Source organism: Schistocerca cancellata, chromosome 2 (genome assembly GCF_023864275.1).
Source record: "Schistocerca cancellata isolate TAMUIC-IGC-003103 chromosome 2, iqSchCanc2.1, whole genome shotgun sequence".
Classification (NCBI taxonomy): Eukaryota; Metazoa; Arthropoda; class Insecta; order Orthoptera; family Acrididae; genus Schistocerca; species Schistocerca cancellata.
In genome coordinates, this window is record NC_064627.1 from 98,969,766 (window position 1) to 98,991,063 (window position 21,298).

General features: G+C 41.2%; 1 protein-coding gene and 1 pseudogene across 1 annotated transcript in view; one reads left to right on the top strand and one right to left on the bottom strand.

Annotated features, from left to right (window-relative positions):
- LOC126143884 (farnesol dehydrogenase-like) overlaps window positions 1-21,298 on the bottom strand; it is a 131,620-nt gene that overhangs the window by 32,326 nt on the left and 77,996 nt on the right. The window lies entirely within an intron of this gene.
- LOC126164156 (5S ribosomal RNA) lies at window positions 20,335-20,452 on the top strand (annotated as a pseudogene).

The following is a 21,298-nucleotide window of genomic DNA, read 5'->3' on the forward strand; positions in this document are numbered from 1 at the left end:
GCAGATGTAGAAAAGATCAGTATAAGAGGCGAAACAGGCTCTGACAGTACGCAGCGAGAGGTTTATGCCGACCAGGAAGAGATACAATCACTATTACAGTTTAAAAAGGCACAATTATAAATAAATAGGAAACAGAGGGAAGAACTAGCACAGTTGCAATTAGCGTGCAGTAGCGAAGGTGAAACACCACCAGGTAGATTACAGAGGAAGAGTGAGATAAATTCAAAAAACGAAAATAGGCAGAAAGAGGAAGACGAACTCAGAGAGTTAGAAGAACGGTTGTGTCGGATAAAACAGGTGGCAAACCCAACTGGGTATAGTCCAAGGTCAGAAAACATAAATGCGGAAGAAGAATGTAGGAGGCACTTCGTGTCGGAACAAACGTACACTTGTTTTCCGGATCCAGATAACTACCAACATCCATGCCTGTGGCTGTCTCAATTTCAAGATTCATTACCTTCATCGTGGGGACTGCTCCTCAAAATGAAGTTTGTGTGTAACCATTTGAGGGACGAGGCTAGAGCGAAAACGCAGGAAGTTATTAAAGACTGTAGTAGCTACAAGATATTTTGTGACAAGTTTTTAAATGAATTCTGGTCGAAAAGTAAGAAGGACCAGGTTAAGCAAAGCATATTAATAATGCCAAATTGTAACGAAGGTGGTATAAGAGATCCTGTAGCGTGCTATCAGGAAATGCTGAGACGAAATACGTATTTGGATGTCCCATACGAACCTGGGGAGCTCATTAGGATCTGTAAACGAAGTTGCCAGTGAAATTGCGCAGAGATATAGTGATAGCAGGCAGAGGCTTAGACGATTCTGCGTCATTTCAACACTTGTTACAGGAACTGGGTAATGAGAGCAACATTGTGAACCGAGACACGACTCATAGGTCAGACAGAGTCGAGGATAGGGACGGCAGAAACTATCAGAATGACAGGAGAGCATGGAATCAGAGGAATGACGGAAATGGAAGATGGCGAGGAAATAGGGGACAGAATTCATGGGGATATCAACCGTCACACCGGGAAAATAGAAGATAGGACAGAGATGGAAGAAGAAGGGAAAATGAAAATGATGGGCGAAGAGAGGATAGGCAGTCATTGGGTTCACGACAGGACAATCACTGTCACAATGACGGAGGGACAAGAAGGTGACTACATGATAGATGGGTACAAGCCAGGACTATTAATGATGTAAATATTAGGTATATCGATTACGGAAAACTAAGGGAGAATCTGTTAGAGGAGGTAGGAGATGTGGGGAGTGAAGTCCACCCAATAATTAGCGTAGAAATAAATAATATAATCGTACCTTGTGTCTTCGACACAGGCAGTGTAATGAGTGTTTTGAGGGAAGATGTGTTTAAGTGTTGTAGTCTTACAAAACCATGGCCAACGTTGCCATTGCAAAGGATAACAGTGAGAGGTGCAGTTACAGGAAAGGGAATTGAGGTGAAGTTATAAGCGCAGGTAGACTTTGTGTGCCAGGCGAAGAGGTTTAGTACAGTGTTCATGATTGTGTCGTCTCTAACTGTTGAAGGGATACTAGGCGTTAATTTTTTGAGCCAATATAAAGCAGTCGTTAACATGAGAAATGGTTCGATGGAGTTGAAACGAGATTAGGAGGAAATTACATTAAGATTCGACGATTGCTTATGTGCTAAAGATAACGCACACTTAGCATTATGTCTGGCGGTAAAGTCCGGTAGACAGGCACAGAATACGGGGTTCGAACAAGAGAAGAAGGAAATTCATATATGTTTGGAGGAGGAGATCAGGGAGAAAATCTGGCATTTACGAGGACCACGGTCTACGGCGAATTGCAGAAAATTTTATACGACAACAGGAAGGTATTTAAACATGATGCGGGTACAACAAGAAATTTTGTGTATAGATTAAAAGTCAAGCCCCATAAACAGTTTAGGGCCCAAGTGTACCCGATTCCTGTTGTGTACAAAGAAAGAGTAGAAGCTGAGATCGATAGCATGCTATAACAAGCGATTATCGAACCAGCATCCAGTCCGTACAACAGCCCCTTAGTCTGTGTTGAAAAAAAGGATGGGTCAATTAGACTAGTTTTGGATGCAAGAAGGATTAATAAGATAATAGAGCCAGAGACAGATCGGCCACTCACACTTGACGAATTGCTGCAAAGGTTTCACGGGATCAGCGTTCTCAGCTCAGTTGATTTGAGAATGAGTTTCTGGCAGGTAGAGTTAGATAGGGGGTGTAGAAAATACACTGATTTCTTGTGCTACGGGAAATCGTATCAATTCCGGAAACTACCATTTGGGTTAAATGTATCATCCGCGGCGTTTATCAGAGCGCTAAATACTGTCATTCCTCATGAAATAAAAGATAAGGTAACACAGTACGTGGATGATGTCCTGATAGCAGAGAGAAACTGGGAAGACCACAATAGAACGTTAAGCATATTGCTCGGTGCATTGGAGTGACATGGAGTAACCGTGAATTTGGGAAAATCAGAATTTGGACGAAAAGAAATCGAGTTTCTAGGTCACATTGTGACACCAGAGGGAAGAAGACCATACCAGACAAACTCGAAGCAATCAGAGATTTTCCGGTGCCAAGAACAAGGCGTCAGCTACGGGGTTATTTAGAATTAATCAATTTTTACATGAGGTTTATTAAGATTGGGGGTGCAGCGACACCCAGACTATGTCAGCTGACTGGAAAGAAAACGGTATGGAATTGGGACCCTGTCGCGCAGGAAGAGTATGAGGCGTTAAAGAAGGCACTGCTATCGGCACCTCTTCTCGGGCATCCAGACCTAGGGAAAGAGTTTTGTATGGCCACAGACAGTTCCCGTAGTGGACTTGGGGTAACATTGTTCCGAGAGCAAGAGCAAGGAGGAAAAGTATTGCAACAACCTATTGCATTTACGACCGGAGTGCTTAGCAAAGCTGAGAGAAATTACACGGTAACTGAGCCTGAAGCTTTGGCAATAGTATGGGGTTTTAGTAAATTTAGATACTATTTGTATGGGAGGCATACTAAAATCTATACTGACCACAAGTCACTACAGTTTCTGATGTCGGCCAAACTTAACAATAGACCTCGCTAGGTGCGCACTCTATTTACAGGAGTTTCAGTTTACAGTCATGTAGTTCCTGGGCCACAGAATATAGTGGCAGATGCGTTGTCAAGGAGCCCAGTGCGTCATGGTCAATGCTTTGATGAGGAGGTAAACGAGAACAGGTATGACATATTGTATACGCAGGGCGTGCCGTTCGAGAAATACATAGGGGCGGTACTCACAAATATCGCGAAAGAGCAGGATAAAGACGCGTCATGGAGAATGGTGAAGGACAGAGTTAGAGCGAACCTAGATGCCAATATAGCGCGCTTTTATACAATTCAGAACCGGGTCCTTTTCTACCGTAGAAATCCGAACACACAGGACTGGGTGTTGTGTATACCAAATGAAATAGTCAACAAGCTGATCTGGTACACGCACCTAAGTTACGGGCATTACGGGGCAAGGAAATGCTGTAAGAAGTTAAGGGAATCAGTTTATTTCATTAGTATGGAGAGGAGGATCAAGAACGTGCTTGGTAGTTGCAAATTGTGCCAGAAGGCAAAATCGTTAACTATCTCATGCAAAGCACCGCTTTTTCCGATAGTTCCAGGTAGATTGAGGGAATTCGGAGCAACAGATTTGTTTGGCCCGCTACCTAAGTCATTGCAGGGATATAGATATGTTTTAGTAGCAGTGGAATTGGTGTCAAAGTATGTGACTTTTACCGCATTGAAACGTGCGACAGGAAGGACAGTAGCAAAAGCGATCGTTAAAAACTTTTTGCGACAAGTAGGAACTGTAGAAAAGTTCATAGCTGACAATGGACCACAACATAGATCCAGACAATGGCTAACCACACTGAAGAGAAGAAGGATAAAACCGGTGTTCATATCCCGATACCATGCTGCAAGTAACCCCAGTGAAAGAGTGGTAAAAGAACTAGGAAAGTTGTGTAAGATCTATTGCCATAGGCAACATAGAAGTTGGAGCATTTTTCTCAAAGATTTTCGGGACATCCTCAATGAGCTACCACATGGAGCAACTGGTTTATCACCAATTACGGTACTAAAGAATGAACCACTACCAGATCGAGTCAGGGAGCTGGTAGATTTTCCGCGATCAGGAAAGCAGAGACACACAGAAATTGTCAAGGTTGCGATAGAGCGTATTAAAAAAGCAGCTAAGGATAGGCAGGAGAAGCAGAAAGGAAAGATCCGTAAGATCGAATTGGCAGTAGGAGACAAGGTTCTAATTAAAACTCATCGATTATCAAAGAAGCTCAGATTCCTAACTAGAAAATTCTTTACGGTGTATAGTGGACCAATCAGAGTGAGGCGGATTGTCCATGAAAATGCTGTGCTGATTGAGACGTTTAAGGGAAAACAATCCCGTGGGCTTCATCACATTTCTAATATCTAATTATGGAAGAGTTAAGGATAGATCGAAAGTAGGCAAGTTATGGTAGATGGTCAGTGTATTTATTTGTGGTGTGTTAACGTTGTGCAGCGTCAAATCGAACATAAGAATTTTCGGGCGGGATGTCAGGAAGTATGACGGAATAGACTGGTCGAATGAATCATGAACAGGAGTCGCCAGAGTGGTGTATGTATGTATTTTTTGTCATATGAATAAGGATCAAGCAGAAACGACGTGATGATTAATGAGTGGATAAAGATGGTAGATAGAGAGAGAAGCGACGTGATAAATAATAGTGGATAAAGGTGATATTTAAGGAGAGAAGCGACGTGAAGCAGTGTGATTAATAAAGAGAGATTCGACGTGATGAAACAGTGGTAAATGAAGGTGAGTAGGATTAATAATGTGGAGATGTCTGAGATGTATGTTACAGAGAGGCCTGTGTATGCTGCAATCGAGATTGATGCGAATGGCGAAGGAAGACCAGGAAATGATGGAGTAATGGACGGCCGGAGAGCCGAAATACGAATGAAGAGATGAGGACAACTGCACAACGTGAAAGGACATAAAGGGAGTATGAGATCCAGATGGTGAACGTTGTGGAATACTGACGTAAGATGTAATATAAGTGTAGATCTAATTCTTACCATAACATTTGCAATATGAAAAAAATAATTTTTGTTGTTGTTGTTGAAGCCTGGTACTAGTATAACTAATCAAAACGGTACCAAGAATGTGTACAGTTATTTTGCAGGATGAATAATTTGTGTATTTTTTGTTCTTAAATGAAATGTCGCAATTCTAAAGTGATATTTAGCAGGATGAATAATCGGTAAAGTGAATGCAGAGGTAAGCCAATGGAGAGAGGTGCCAGAGTGAAAGGACGTAATCGGAGACTGGAATGCTATCTCCGAAACAACTCCATGTGTTATGTGGTTGAGTAGAAGGGAGCACAGGTATGGTATGTTGACGTGAGTGTGGTGGTGTTAAGGTTAGCTGACTTCTAGACCTATTCTGTTGGTGTAGTAATGGATTGAATGAGAAGGAAAATGTGGTGTCAGTTGAGTGAGAGTTGTAGAGTAGTGTGATCAATGCGCACACTCCTGTAAAGGGGATGCTACCGATCCATAACTAAAACATTATTGTGCTTTTTTGTTTGATTTGGATGAACCTCGATGGCAGGTCAGGATCTGACATCATGTGGATGGTACATACATGTCCTAGAAATGTTGTTATATATAATAAAAGAGATACTAATTTCAGTCTGTCACAAGCACAAAGGTGCATTGTATGTTGTAGATTTAGAGTCATCAGTTTCTAAAATGTTTATTGTGTTAGGATGTTAAAGTAGTTTACTATTTAACATCATGTGGTACGTAATTGTGGGCTGTGTAGATTATGTCTTATTTTTTTGTTAGAACACTTTCAAGGGGTATTAATTTCAGTCTGTCACAAGCACAAAGGTTCATTGTATATTGTACTTTTAGAATCAACAGTTGCTAATATTTTCACTGTGATAGGATGTTAGAGTAGTCTACTATTTGATATTGTAATTATGAGCTGTATAGATTGTTTCTTATTCCTTTTTTTTTTTTTTTACACTTTCATGTTTAGTATGAGGGACGACAGATACAATCAATAGCACAAGTGTGGGCTGTATATAGAAAAGGAATAAATGTTGATATTGTATGTGTAGAAAACTAGGGTGTATGATTTTATGTTCTTTAGAACAAAGATTCTTTTATTACCAATGTATCTAATAGATCATACATGTAATCAATGAGTATTTAAATACTGTAAGAATCTCCTTTTGTCTGTAATGTTGCGCGATGCACGGAAGGGTCTGACTGATTGGGTGTCGTAGCGCTGAGGTGCTACGCAGAACGCGCCCATACCGCTAGCGGGAGGCCAAGCTGACGTCGCCATGGGAGAGGTGACAGAGCCGCTGCGCTCCCCACTCCACTGTCAGTCGGGGTACACTCCACGCGCCCTCTACATCAGGTCAACGGCCTGGGGCGACACGCACGTACTACTGGCCATTCATAAGTTCCGCCACCCTTACGACTGGAGACAGTATCCCGCGGAGGCAAAAGCGGGTGGTTTTTTTTTCTGCACAACGGCTCGCGCGGCGGCAGCGCGACGGCAGAATGAACGACGCGCGGCAGAGTTCGGCGGGCATTTTTTAACAGCAACTATTAACTAGTACTGGACTGTGGAGCCGTGAAACAAGATGACTGCTCGTATGCCTCCATAAGGTGGAAAGTGAAGGACTGGTGTTTCCACGTTGTGAGTGGTGGAAAAAATTTTGTCTTTAGCAGACAGGACGATTGTTTTGCTTTGTCTTGACCACTGAACGGTGGGATCCATAAACATTTGGCAGTGACTTGTTAAGTGTGCTTTGTAAATTACATGTGGGACGCTTGTTATACTTAAAGAGGACAGTTGTCGTATGGTGACTAATTATTGTCTGAACGCAAGAAACTAAAGTGGGACATTGTCATTTGCATTTGTAGTAGGAGACATTTCTTTAATTGGTGCGGGAATAAGTGCTGTTTGTTGGAACTTACGACTTTTAATTACACCACGAACTGAAAGGACAGAACCGTGGGTAATAGTAGTTGTAGGGCCATTTCTGGACGACCAGATTCCTGTGGATGGTACTCTGAGAGTGACTATGACATTTGTGTTTAATGTGTTCAAAATGCCGATTTGAGTGACTTAAAGGCTTTCGTCCGGGTAACCATGGGAGAGCTTTGACACCGAGGCAGTGTTTCTGGGAAAACTATCAGCAACTTTTTGACCCCAAGAAAATCACAGAATAAAATGATTCCGTGTGACTTGCAAGATAGGGAACAATGTATTTGTACTTGTAATTGTGTAATATTTTTTATATGTTTCATTCATGAAGGGACAGCAAGTGTAATTGTATTTCATTAACATTTGTGTTTAGAATAGTTGGCTTTTTTTTTTGTTTGTTCTGGGTTATCAAGTTCACGTAGCATGTTTATCAGAATATTTGGTATAATGGTGTTTTAATTATTAGCCAGTGGCGTAATACTAACGTAGCGGCTCTTGTTGTGTTAGTCAGTTAGGTTGTCACAGGGGACAAGAGTTTGCATTACACAACAAATATCGGAATTAACTGATGCATTTTGATGTCGTGGACAGTAATGATCTTGTTGGTGTCTTGACTGAAGCCACTTATTTGCATTATCACAGTGGTGATATTTCACATTAAAGTGTAACGAAGGCTAGTCGAAATGCAAGTTCTTGTCGTCTAAATGTGTAACAACAGAGAAATGAGCAGTAGAGTAAGATACGAAAGCTACTGGTGGATTCAAGCACTCATTGCTAACTATTTACTGCGTGTATTGATCAAAGTTGATGGACTGACTAGCTCAGCAGCAGGTATTTGTACTGGTGGACAAGGATAAGGTTAAACTCACACTCGAGTAGTGGTGGCAATTGCTTAAGTGATGATAGTTAATGAGGTATGACATGATGTCTTAGATGAACTATATTACGTAACCAATATGTAACTTGTGGTATATTTCATTGTTTTTCTTCTCAGTTTTATTTCTCTGTAGGTTTGATGTATATTTTAGAGTACTGATATGGAGCCTGACATTATACATGGAACTAGTGTACGCAATTTTTTCTTCTGTTGATTTTGTTTTGTATTTAGACATTGCCGTGTAAAGATTATTACAACGCAATTTATGAATTTCAGATTACTTGCTCTGTGTTTGGACGGTGAGCTATTTAAAATTTTATGAGTACAACTAGTATTTTTTTTATTTGTTATAGAATTAGTGAAGTTTGGATTACTCCTAAAAATAACGGAGATCCCAGTAACTAAGCAAATTTTTATCTCACCATTATTATTTATTTGTATGTTGTAATGTTTTATTTGTCATTTGGATTGTTGTAAATTTGTTTGTGTACGTTACTCCGGATTGTGGAGAATAACATAATGCAACAACTGTGTCAATAATTTGGTAAAGTAACAGCATTTGGTCGTCCATTTGAGGTCACCAGGGGCTAAGGTCTCCTCCTGGTTATTATGATGACTTGCTACGTTTGTTCGAATACAGTTTTCTTAAAAAAAAAAAATATGTTCAGAACTACCCTCGCATTGCAAAGGATAGTACCGTGCCATTTTTTGCTACATGGGTAGCCGGTGGTGAAAGGGTACAGTACCGCCCGACTTTGAAATAGGTACAACATTCTTCGTTATTCTTGTCATAACAACATATTTTTTGTAATAATAACTCAATTTCACTTAATACACAGAAACCGGATACCAGTGTAGGAAAGAATGACAATTTATTTATTTAATTGATCACGTGTGCACTCCCACAAAATAAATCCCTACACTAATTTGGTGAGAGCTACGAAATGAATGAATGTATGGTCGTCTGCTAACCACAGATAGTGAATGTGCAATATATGATCATCTTTGAGACGGGCCTTTGGTCACCTTTGGTGGAACCCAAGAGATGAAATTTACCTGAGCTTTGAGCGCCTGAAATGTGGCTGACCAATACGGTAACATGGTGCGCCCCCACCTCGATGGAGGTGCGAGCTGACCTGAAGAACGGCCATGTTTCAGCACTCTGCCGCTGGATCTAGTGTTGGTAAGACCTGTCTTAGGTGTGCTCCGTAAAGACAAAAGAGTGGAGGCATGGTATGCATGTGAAATACTTAAGAGTAGTTTGGAATAATAATTTCTCTATTTCAGGAACTTTTGTGGGGAGAATTAAATGTCAGGCACGTAATATTAAGGGGATCGTAGTAATCTTCGGAAGTGACCAACGGTCACAATGAAACCACGTGTAGCAATAAGTTGAAATACTTCCGAGTGCTTAAGTTAAGCTGAATTACTAGCGTGTGTACTATAAGTTGGAAATATTTAAGAAATGGCGTGTGCAGGACTTGAAATTAGAGACGAGTGCTTCCACGTGGTGAGTACTGTGTGAGTCTCAATCTGTGTGTGAGACAAAGGATAAAGAGAAGTACTCGTCCATGGTATCAGTTGAGGACTCGCGTGTGTGATGAATATGTTCTTAATATTACTTTGCGTGTTATGTTTCCGTGTGACGCTTGATTCAAACTATAATACTCTGAGAGAGGAGCAAGGTGAGTCAGCCGTCTATCCAGCAACGCCAGTTGGCTTGCATTGCACAGGAAGACGTGCATATATCCTCCAGATTTCGTAGTACGAAAGAAAAGTTACGAACTGGGGTAGTGTCGTGTGAAACTGGGATGAATACTAATTGAAGTGGGAAAGCTGAAAGTGATGTGATTATAATGTTGTGACTGTTCCTTGTGTTGTATTCCATGTTTCAGTGTGGTGTATGTCATGTAATTTAAGTATGTGTGGTTTGCATGGGAGAGTAGCAAGGTAGTTTCAGAGGTAGTGGGTTATGCATGTTCCTTTTGTACCGCTCGGTCTGGAGGAAAGTTTCGTGGTGATGGTTGTGAGAGTCGAAGTGTGAGATATAGCAAAAGATCCACCATCCTATCCAGAAAGTGCACTGTAGCGTTAAATAATTACGAGACCATAAGATAGAGAATCGCCAATGCAAAGCCATGCCCTCTGGGCGGAATTTCTCATGTGTTATTGTTGCAGGTTATAGAATTTGTGTGTTTAGGTTATAGAATTTATCTGAATAAATAAGTGAAAAGAAAAAGATTGGTGGCCTTTTCCTTCGAATTGTATGTTGTCATTATATCCAGAATTTATAATGTGTGCGCCATTCATATTCAGTGCGATGGCCACGTGTTGATCAAAGCCGTTAAATAAAAATAAAAAAATGTGGTATTGCCAGTGCGTAGTGAACAGTCAGAGTTGTGTAAATTACTAATAGTCAGATGTGCGTTTCCGTTGCGTAATATTCAAACTGGAGAATAACTTGTAACTTAATTGTGAGTACTAGAGTTCATGTTACTCGATAAATAAGAATGAGTCCACTCGCTTGGCAGACCACACATCTTGCAGGCCTGACTGCTTGATGCCACAGTATGAACAAGGCATGTGGGTGCCTCTCAAACCATGTGGTCACAAATAGCACAATGTAGCTTTAAAGGGTACTGCAGTATCAGATCATTTACTCCAAATAATAAGTGTAAAATCAGGTACGAAAAATTTCCCTAAACTGCAAACTGACGAAAGACATTTATCAGAAACAAAAACGCAAGATTTTTCAAAAGAAAGATCAAACCATAGTTCAGCTAAAGCGTATAGAGGAACCAATTTAAATGTGTAGTTCTCTAAATTCTCCTCATTATTTAAATGGAACTTAGTAAGTATCCACATCAGTATCAATGTCACACAAAAACCAATAATAACAGTAGGTATTAAGAAGCCCCAAACCCTCAAGCATTCAGTTCCATGAAAAAAGTCATAAGAACCCAGAGTTTTTAAATTTCGGTCATATCTACAAAAACATTTATAGGAAGGTACTGATTGCTGAAAAAAGGTCATTTAATGACAAAATCATATAAAATGCAGAGAACAAAAGCAAAGCCATTTTTGATTTCATTGAAAAGGAAACATGGAGAGAGCAACATATGCAAAATAACACACTGATAAGAAAGGCGAATAAAGTAGTAAATGATTCACGTCACCTATAAAGTTACATGAATGAGCGTTTTTCAACTATTGTAGACAAACAACAGCAAAAATTCCCAAAGACATATAACATATGTAAACAATTATACACTGACTACAATGACGTTGCCACCGAGCACAGAGCATGAAGTCAATAAATCTGGACAAATACTAAAAAATAAAAAAATCAATAGTCTTCGATGAAGTACCACTGCGTGCACTGAAACAGTGTATAGTGAGCGTACAACCTCTCTCAACAAACATAGTAAACGAACCCTTCACATCAGGAAGTTGCCAGAGTTGGGAGCTCCAACGTTAGGCTCGTTATGGGGCCCCTTAGGGACTTGGCTGACAAGAAGGGTAAGAAAACCAATGTGCACTCCATGTGCATACCGGGTGGAGTCATTCCAGATGTGGAAAGGGTCCTCCCGGATGCCAAGAAGAGCACAGGGTGCAGCCACCTGCAGGTGGTTGCTCACGTCGATACCAGTGAAGTGCGTCACTTGGATCAGAAGAGATTCTCTCTGGTTTCGAGTGGCTAACAGAGGTGGTAAAGGCTGCAAGTCTTGCTTGCAAGATGAACCAGAGCTGACCATTTGCAGCATAGTCTACGGGACCGATTGCGGACCTCTGGTAAAGAGCCGAGTGGAGGGTCTGAATCAGAGGCTCAGACGGTTCTGTGACCGTGAAGGCTGCAAATTCCTCGACTTGCGTCAAGGGTGGTTGGGTTTCGGGTTCCGCTGAATAGGTCAGGTGTCCACTATACGCAGGAGGTGGCTACACGGGTAGCAGGGCCTGTGTGGCGTGGACTGGGTGGTTTTTTAGGCTAGAGGGTCTCGGGAAAACATAGAAAGGGCTTCACTCACAAAGGGTGCAGGCTGAACACAGAAGAATGTAGATACAGGAACCATTGGTATAACAGTTGTAAATTGTCGTAGCTGTGTTGGAAAAGTATCAGAGCTCCAAGCGCTAACAGAAAGCGCTGATGCTCAAATCTTTATAGGCATTGAAAGCTGGCTAAAGCCGGATATAAGCTCAGCCGAAATTTTTGCGAAGAACCTAACGGTGTTCCGAAAGGAAAGGCTAAACACGGTTGGCGGTGGCGTGTTAGTTGCTGTCAGAAGTAGTTTATCTTGTCGCCAAATTGAAGTAGATACTTCCTGTGAGTTAGTATAAGCAGAGGTCATTGTTGACAACCGGAATAAAATACTAATTAAATCCGCTTACCGACCACCCAATTCAGATGATACAGTTCAAAGAAAACTTGAGTTTGATTTCAAACACGTACCCGCTCATACGATAATAGTTGTTGGCGATTTTAATTTACCCTCGATATGTTGGCGAAAATACATGTTTAATTCCGGAGGTGCGCATAAAATATCATCCGAAATTTGTTAAACGCATTCTCTGAAAATTATTTCGGGCAGTTTGTTCATGAGCCCACGCGAATAGTAAACGGTTGTGAAAACACACTTGACCCCTTAGCAATAAATAATCCTGAGTTAATAACGAGCGGCAAAACCGATTCAGGGATTAGTGAACACAGGGTTATCGTAGCGAGATTGAATATTGTAATCCCCAAATCCTCGAAAAATAAGCGAAAAATAAACCTATAAAAAAAAGCAGATAAAAATTCATTTGATGCCTTCCTGAGAAACAATCTCCACTCATTCCAAATTAATAATGTAAGTGTAGACCAGTTGTGGCTTAGATTTAAAGAAATAGTATCGGCAGCAACTGAGAGATTTATACTAAACAAATTAACAAACGACAGAGCTGATGCCCCTTGGTACACAAAACGGGTTAGAACACTGTTGTAGAAACAACGAAATAAAAATGCCAAATTTAAACAGACGCAAAATCCCCAAAATTAGCGATCTTTTACAGAAGTTCGAAATTTAGCGCGGACTTCGATGCGAGATACTTATAATAGTTTCCACAACGAAACTTTGTCTCGACACCTGGCAGAAAATCTTAAGAGATTTTGGTTGTATGTGTAGTATGTTAGCGGCAATAAACAATCAATGTTCTCTGCACGATAGCAATGGAGATACTATCGAAGACAGTGCTGCCAAAGCAGAGTTACTAAACACAGCTTTCCGAAATGCCTTCACAAAAGAAGACGGAGTAAATATTCCAGAATTCGAGTCGAAAACAGCTGCAAACATGAGTAACGAAGAAGTAAATATCCTCGGGGTAGTGAAGCAACTTAAATCACTCAATAAAAGCAAGTTTTCTGATCCAGACTCTATACGAATTAGGTTCCTTTCGGAGTATGCTGATGCATTAGCTCCGTACTTAACAATCATATACAACCGTTCGCTCGACGAAAGATCCGTACTCAAAGACTGGAAATTTTCACAGGTCACATCAATATTCTAGAAAGGTAGTAGGAGTAATGCACTAAATTCAACATGGTTCAAATGGCTCTAAGCACTATGGGACTTAACATCTGTGGTCATCAGTCCCCTAGAACTTAGAACTACTTAAACCTAACTAACCTAAGGACATCACACACATCCAGGCCCGAGGCAGGATTCGAACCTGCGACCGTAGCGGTCGCGCGGTTCCAAACTGAAGCGCTTAGAACCGCACGGCCACATCGGCCGGCTGCACTAAATTACAGGCCTATATCGTTAACGTCGATATGCAGCAGGATTTTGGAACATATATTGTGTTCGAACATTATGAATTACCTCGAAGAAAACGGTCTATTGACACACAGTCAACATGGGTTTAGAAAACATCGTTCCTGTGAAACACAACTAGCTCTTTATTCACATGAAGTGTTGAGTGCTATTGACAAGGAATTTCAGATCAATTCCGTATTTCTGGATTTCCGGAAGGCTTTTGACACGGTACCATACAACCGGCTCGAAGTGAAATTGCTTGATTATGGAATATCGTCTCGGTTATGTGACTGGATTTGTGATTTCCTATCAGAGAGGTCACAGTTCGTAGTAATTGACCGTAAGTCATCGACTAAAACAGAAGTGATTTCTGGCTTTCCCCGAGGTAGTGTTATGGACCCGTTGCTGTTCCTTATCTATATAAACGACTTGGGAGACAATCAGAGCAGCCGTCTTCGGTAGCCTGCAGATGACGCTGTCGTTTATCGACTAATAAAGTCATCAGAAGATCAAAACAAACTGTAAAACGATTTAGAAAAGATATCTGAATGGTGCAAAAAGTGGCAGTTGACCCTAAATAATGAAACGTGTGAGGTCATCCACATGAGTGCTAAAAGGAACTCGTTAAACTTCGATTACACGATAAATCAGTCTAATCTAAAAGCTGTAAATTCGGCTAAATACCTAGGTATTACAATTACGAACAGCTTAAATTGGAAGGAACACATTGAAAATATTGTGGGGAAGGCTAACCAAAGACTGCGTTTTATTAGCAGGACACTTAGAAAATGTAACAGACCTACCAAGGAGACTGCCTACAGAACGCTTGTCCGTCCTCTTTTAGAATACTGCTGCGCGGTGTGGTATCGTTACCAGATAGGACTGACAGAATACATCGAGAAAGTTCAAAGAAAGGCAGCAGGTTTTGTATTATCGCGAAATATGGGAGAGAGTGTCACAAAAATGATACAGGATTTGGGCTAGAAAGGCGTTTTTCGTTGCGACGGAATCTTCTCACGAAATTCCAATCACCAACTTTATACTCCGGATGCGAAAATATTTTATTGACACCGACCTACTTAGGGAGGAACGATCACCACGACAAAATAAGCGAAATCAGAGCTCGTACAAAAGATATAGGTGTTCATTCTTTCCGCGCGCTATACGAGATTGGAATAACAAAGAATTGTGAAGGAGGTTCGATGAACCCTCTGCCAGGCACGTAAATGTGATTTGCTGAATATCCATGTAGCTGTAGATGTAGAACAGCTAAGAGTTCTGTCTCTGCTAAAGAAAGATAATGCAGAAGACATAGTAAATTGCCGGCCTATTTCACTGCTGTCACCATTCTAAAAATAACAGAATCAATTATGAGAGACAGATTAATGAGTTTCTTGAATAACTACAACCATAGTTTGGCTTCTGAAGTGGTAGAAATATGGAATCGTCTATAGTGGAATTCACAAAAGCCATACTTGATGCTTTTGACAAAGATGAATGAGTTACAGCATATTTTTAGATCTTTATAACGCTTTTGATACAGTTGAGCATGAGATTTTATTGAGTAAGCTGGAAGCATTAGGAATAAAACTGGTTCTATCATATCTAGCAGCTAGGGTACAAGGAGTAGAGATAACAAAAACCTCAAATACGTCTATGGTTTTAGTAAAACGCTTATCAGAGCCAAAATACGTTAGTAAAGGAGTGGCTCAGGGAGCATTTTAGGACCAATACTGTTTTTGCTATAACTCGATGACTTTCCTACTAGTGTTAGCCGTGGAGAAAAAATTCTCTTTGCTGATGGCAACAATATTATTGTTACTTAAAAAACAAGAGAACTCCTTGCAGAGAAAGCAAATAAAACCCTCAAGGAAGTTTACAATTGATAAGAGAACTCCTTGCAGAGAAAGCAAATAAAACCCTCAAGTAAGTTTACAATTGGTCAATGAGCAATAAAGTGACATCGAACATAAAGAAAACAATTGATATGAGTTACACTTTGAAGAGGGAAAATGACTATTCAGTTAAATGTAGATGGCGACTCTATAGATAGTGTAACAAATGCGGAACGTCTAGGAATGAATATTGATTCTCAGTTGAAATAATGTGAACATACGAAGATACTTGCAGACAGAATGTCATCAGCATGTTACGTCCTTCGAGTTCTGTCAGTGTATAACAGCCAGTGTCTTTTAGTTACACACTATTCATATGTACACTCAACTCTTAGCTACGGCATTTTTTACTGGGACCAAATGTACAAAATATGAACACGATTTTCAAACTGCAGGAAAGGGTCATAAAAATAATAACCAAAAACCGTAGTCGATTTCATTGGAAAGATCTGTTAAAAACACTTGGGTTTTAAGTGCACCATTTGGATACATTTACCATTCAGTTTTACACATCAGAAATAACATCGATAATAAGTACCCAGACAGTTCTGTCCACGGTCATGGAACAAGGTGTAGACTGAAGTTATACTTACTAAGAAAGTATAAAAAAGAACTCAAAACAACATTTTCTACCAAGGAATAAAACTGTACAATAAATTACCAAAGGAGATTAAAGAAACTGCTAAACGAAATTATCTAAAAAGGTAGTTAAAAAGTATCTGTTAACCCAAACATTCTATATGTTGAAGGATTAACTAGATAACACAGAGTAGCGGTCTGGCAAAAAAGTAGCACAAATAATAATAACGATAATAAAATATCTGACACTCTACATAACACTTTCACACTATAATATTTCCTTCTTTTTTCATTATCTGGCAAAACGTACTCCCAAAGCCAAGCAGTTTATAATATTTACCCATATTTCTGAACTTGACATTTCACTCGTTATATAGGGATATTGATGCAGTTTTTCAGGCTAATAAATGAGAAGTTACGGTGCTCAGAATGCTCCTGACATGAGCTAACAGTGCGTGTAGTGTTATGAAACAATGTACGTGTAGTGTGATATAGTGAATGGATAGGGTAGCTTTAGACTTTTATCGTAATTAAACAACTTACTTCTTAAACAGTAGTGTGCACTAGGTTAAAACGAAAGATCACTGTTTTAAACAGAGTGAGCTTGTATTCGGGAGGGTGGAGACTTCAGTCTTCATCCAGCCTTCATGAGTTAGGTTATCCATTGTTTTCCTAAATTACTTCAGGAAAATGCCAAGATATTTCCAGCTATAAAGAAGCTGTCGACTTCATGTCCAATCCTCGTCATTCTAGATCTATAAGTCTGTAAACGAAAGTGTATGTGATTTTCTTTAATTTTGTTGTTCTTAAATTGTAGCGCCAAGAATGCCCAATAAAAGATATGTACTACTACTGCTACTAATGCTACTAAAACCATTGTCCACATGCCTCTGCACGTGACCTAATTTATCTTCGTGGTGTTTACACGAAATGCACATTGGCGGCAGTAGAATCGTTCTTCAGTCAGCATCAAATGCCGGTTCTTTGAATTTTCTCGAAAATAATGTCATCTTCTCGCCAGGGATTCCCTATTGAGTTCACGTAGCATTTCTGTAATACTTGTGTGTTGATCGCCTCTGAACTGTTTCGATATGTCCCTTTCATCCTACCTGGTGGGGATCCCCAATAACTGAGCAGTACTCACAAATGGGTAACGCTAGTGTTGTGTACGAGGCCCCTGTTGTAGATGAATTGGACTTACCTAAAATTTTTCCATTAAACCGGTGTCGATCATCCGTCTTCCCAGCTACCGTGTTTACCTGCTCTTTCCATTTCATATCGCCTTGCAACGATATGCCTAGATATTTAATCGACATCTTTCCTGCTCATATGCATTAACTTGCGTTTTCATACATTTAGAGCCAGCTGAAACTCATCATACCAACAACAATTTTTATCTACGTCATCTTGTACCCTCAATGACGACACCTTTCCGTATACCATAGCGTCATCAGAAAACAGCGGCAGATTGCTGCTCAGCCTGTCCGTCAGGTCAGTTATGTACGAGAAGAATTCAAAAAGTATACGGTCGTCTGAGAAAAGGAATATTTATTCTAATGATAGAAAACTGAAACATGCATTATTTTCTACATAACCTCTCTGGACTTCAATGCACTTTGTCCAACGTTTCACAAGTTTTTTGATTTCGCCGGTTTTTGGTTGCACCTGTAATCAATTTTGCACCGCATCAACGACATCAGCATCGGTTGCAAAACTTCTTCCCCTGAGCGCTTCCTTCAGTGGTCCAAACATATGAAAATTCAACTCCTTTACTGTTTAGGCCGTCCGTTTCGCAGAGTGTGGCTGACCGTTATCTTGCTACAGGATGACATATTTTCGCAGTTTTCAGCGACATTTGAATCTGATTGCAGATTTCAGTTTAGTTCGCTACACTTCTCAATAGTTTTCACTGTTCACAGTTCAAATGGTTCAAATGGCTCTGAGCACTATGGGACTCAACATCTTAGGTCATAAGTCCCCTAGAACTTAGAACTACTTAAACCTAACTAACCTAAGGACATCACACACACCCATGCCCGAGGCAGGATTCGAACCTGCGACCGTAGCAGTCCCGCGGTTCCGGACTGCAGCGCCAGAACCGCTAGACCACCGCGGCCGGCACTGTTCACAGTTTTCCATCACCATACCCTAAATGACTTTCAACTTGTCCTCAGCTGTTAACAGCGATGGCCTGCCCGATATTTCCTAGTCACTTGGAGAAGTTCTTCTGTGTTTGGGAAGCGCTCTATCAATTCGTACATCTTACTTCGCGATAAGCAACTTTCACCACATTGCGCACGCTTGCATTCGATGAATAATTTCCACAGCTTTAAGTCCTTCCGCAAACAAAAAGCGAATCACTGTCCTCTTTTTCTCTTTGGTGCAGATCGACAATGGAGATGACACGTTTCACTGTCTGCTACAATACAACTATCGCCGGAATAAGAGTGACACGTTGTATAGAACTGTTGCCGCCTATAATACTTCAGCAGTGTTACCAAGCCCTACGGCGAGAAATTTCAGAACTGCCTTTAGGTTTTCACTTCCCCTCATACATAAAGAATAAGAACGGTCTTATTACATTTCCGTGGGGCACTCCTGACGATACCGTTGTCTCTGTTGAACACTCGTCGTAGAGGACAACATACTGGGTTCTATTACTAAAAAAGTGTTGAGCCACTCACATATCTGGAAACCGTATGCTCGAGCCTTTGTTAATAGTCGGCCGAGCGCACAGTGTCACACGCTTTTCGGGAATCAAGAACTCTGCCTGTTATTATTTGTCCACGGTCCGGAGGACATCAGGTGAGAAAAGAGCAAGATGACTTTCGCAAGAGCGATTCTTTCGAAATCCGTGCTGATTTGTTGACAGAAACTTTTCCGTCTCAAGGAAATTGTCTATGATTTTGCGGGTTCATTATGTTCTTCCTCTATACAGAAATAACCTGCGCTTTTTTTTCAGTCGGATCGTAGTTTTCACTACGCGAAAGATTCACGATAAATGTAAGCTAGGTAAGGAGGAATCCATCCGGGCATGGTGACTTATTTGTTTTCAATTCTTTCACTTGCATTCTCTGCCTTCCTTATAGCGCCATGTACAGTAGTCACTCTCGCGGAACGTGTAATCGCAATAAGGTGCCTCGTCAGGATAATACAGCGAAAAGCGCGTTTTTTGGTAAAGGTACATTCGATTTAAAAAACGCAATTGTTTATTTTATTTTTGTAGTTCACACTAGAGCGGTCGTGGTGGTCCCATAAGCTTGCTATGACGAGTCAGTAACCATATGTCTGATGCTATGGGTTATAAGATGTCTTGTACGTGCCAAAATTCTGTTAATCATTCTTTTGCAGTTCTTCGAAATTTTTCCAACTGAAGTGACACGCGTTTCACCGGGCGCCACTGGGAATTTGAAGCAAGGGAGCGCTGATTTCGAAAGGTGAATGTTGACTTAACTCCTATCAGCTGTTCTCTGAAAAATTCAGCCTAAGAAGGCAAAGAAAATTTATTACGTCTGTTACAAGCATTAAGACAATTCGTTATTTTGAATTTATGTGGTATGGGCCGCTTTGTAGTGCGGACTCGTTATACTTCGATTTAAATTACTTTGTACAGGGTGACAATTATTGAACTGTACGAAAAAATCTAAGTTAGTTACTAACTACGGCGTGCACACTCTTTATTCAACGTCACTACAGATATTCGGGTTTAGGTTATGACATGTTGGATATGCCTGCCACCATTGGCGATGATGTGGCGCAGACGAACAGCGAAATTCTGTATGACCCGCAGAAGTGAAGGAAGATCGTTGCTGTCGATTACCTCCTGAATGGCTGTTTTCAGCTCAGCAAAGGTCTTGGAATTATTGCTGTACACTTTGTCTTTAATACAGCGCCACAAAAAACGGTCGTATGTGTTCATATCCGGCGAGTATGGCGGCCAATCGAGGCCCATGCCAGTGGCCTCTGTGTACCCCAGAACCAGAATGCGGTCCCCAAAGTACTCCTCCAGAATATCAAACACGCTCCTGCTTCGATGGCATCGAGCTCCGTCTTGCGTGAACCACATTTTGTCGAACTCAGAGTTACTTTAGACAATGGGGAAAAAAATCATCTTCCTAAACCGTCACGTACCATTTGGTAGTCACTGTGCCATCAAGAAGCCAACGGCCTTGCTGCAGTGGTAACACCGGTTCCCGTCAGATCACCGAAGATAAGCGCTGCCAGACTGGGCTAGCACTTGGATGGGTGACCATCTGGTCTGCCCAGCGCTGTTGGCAAGCGGGGTGCACTCAGCCCTTGTGAGGCAAACTGAGGAGCTGCTTGAGTGAGAAGTAGCGGCTCCGATCTCGTACTGACATACGGCCGGGAGAGCGGAGTGCTGACCACATGCCCCTTCATACCCGCATCCTGTGACGCTTGTAGGTTGGGGATGACCCGGCGGCCGGTCGGTACCGATGGGTCCGCCGGGGCCTGTGGACGAAGTTTACGTTTACGTGCCATCACGGAATATCGCACGGATTATTCCGTGATTGGACATTGCACACCACACAGCCACCCGTTGAGGGGCTTCTCGTGGGGTCAGGGATTTTCTCTGCCTCGTGATGACTGGCTGTTGTGTGATGTCCTTAGGTTACTTGGGTTTAAGTAGTTCTAAGTTCTGGGGGACTGATGACCATAGATGTTAAGTCCCATACTGCTCAGAGCCATTTGAACCATTTTTTAGAGGCTTCTCGATCGCGAAATGCGAATTCTCAGTTCCCCAAATACGCCAATTTTGCTTACTGACGAATTCGTCCAGATGAGAGTGGTCTTCGTCGCTAAACCAAACAATACAGCGCATACTAATTCCCTACATGCCCCTCGGCCAGCCGTACAGTTTGAACGTCCTAACGCAAACAGTACAGAAATTATGTCGATTTTATTTCATACAATTCAATAACTCTGACGGATGGTGACGATGCTGACCAGAGCCGCCGGCTCGCACACAACGAGTCACGTGCTCGTGCGATCCATAGCTGGGCGCACACCAAGAAGGAAGCTAGTTGTCAGTTTACGGACTGTTGCAAAATGCATAAATGCTCTGCGAGAATGCGGCCATTTTTAAAGCACTCAAGAACTGATAA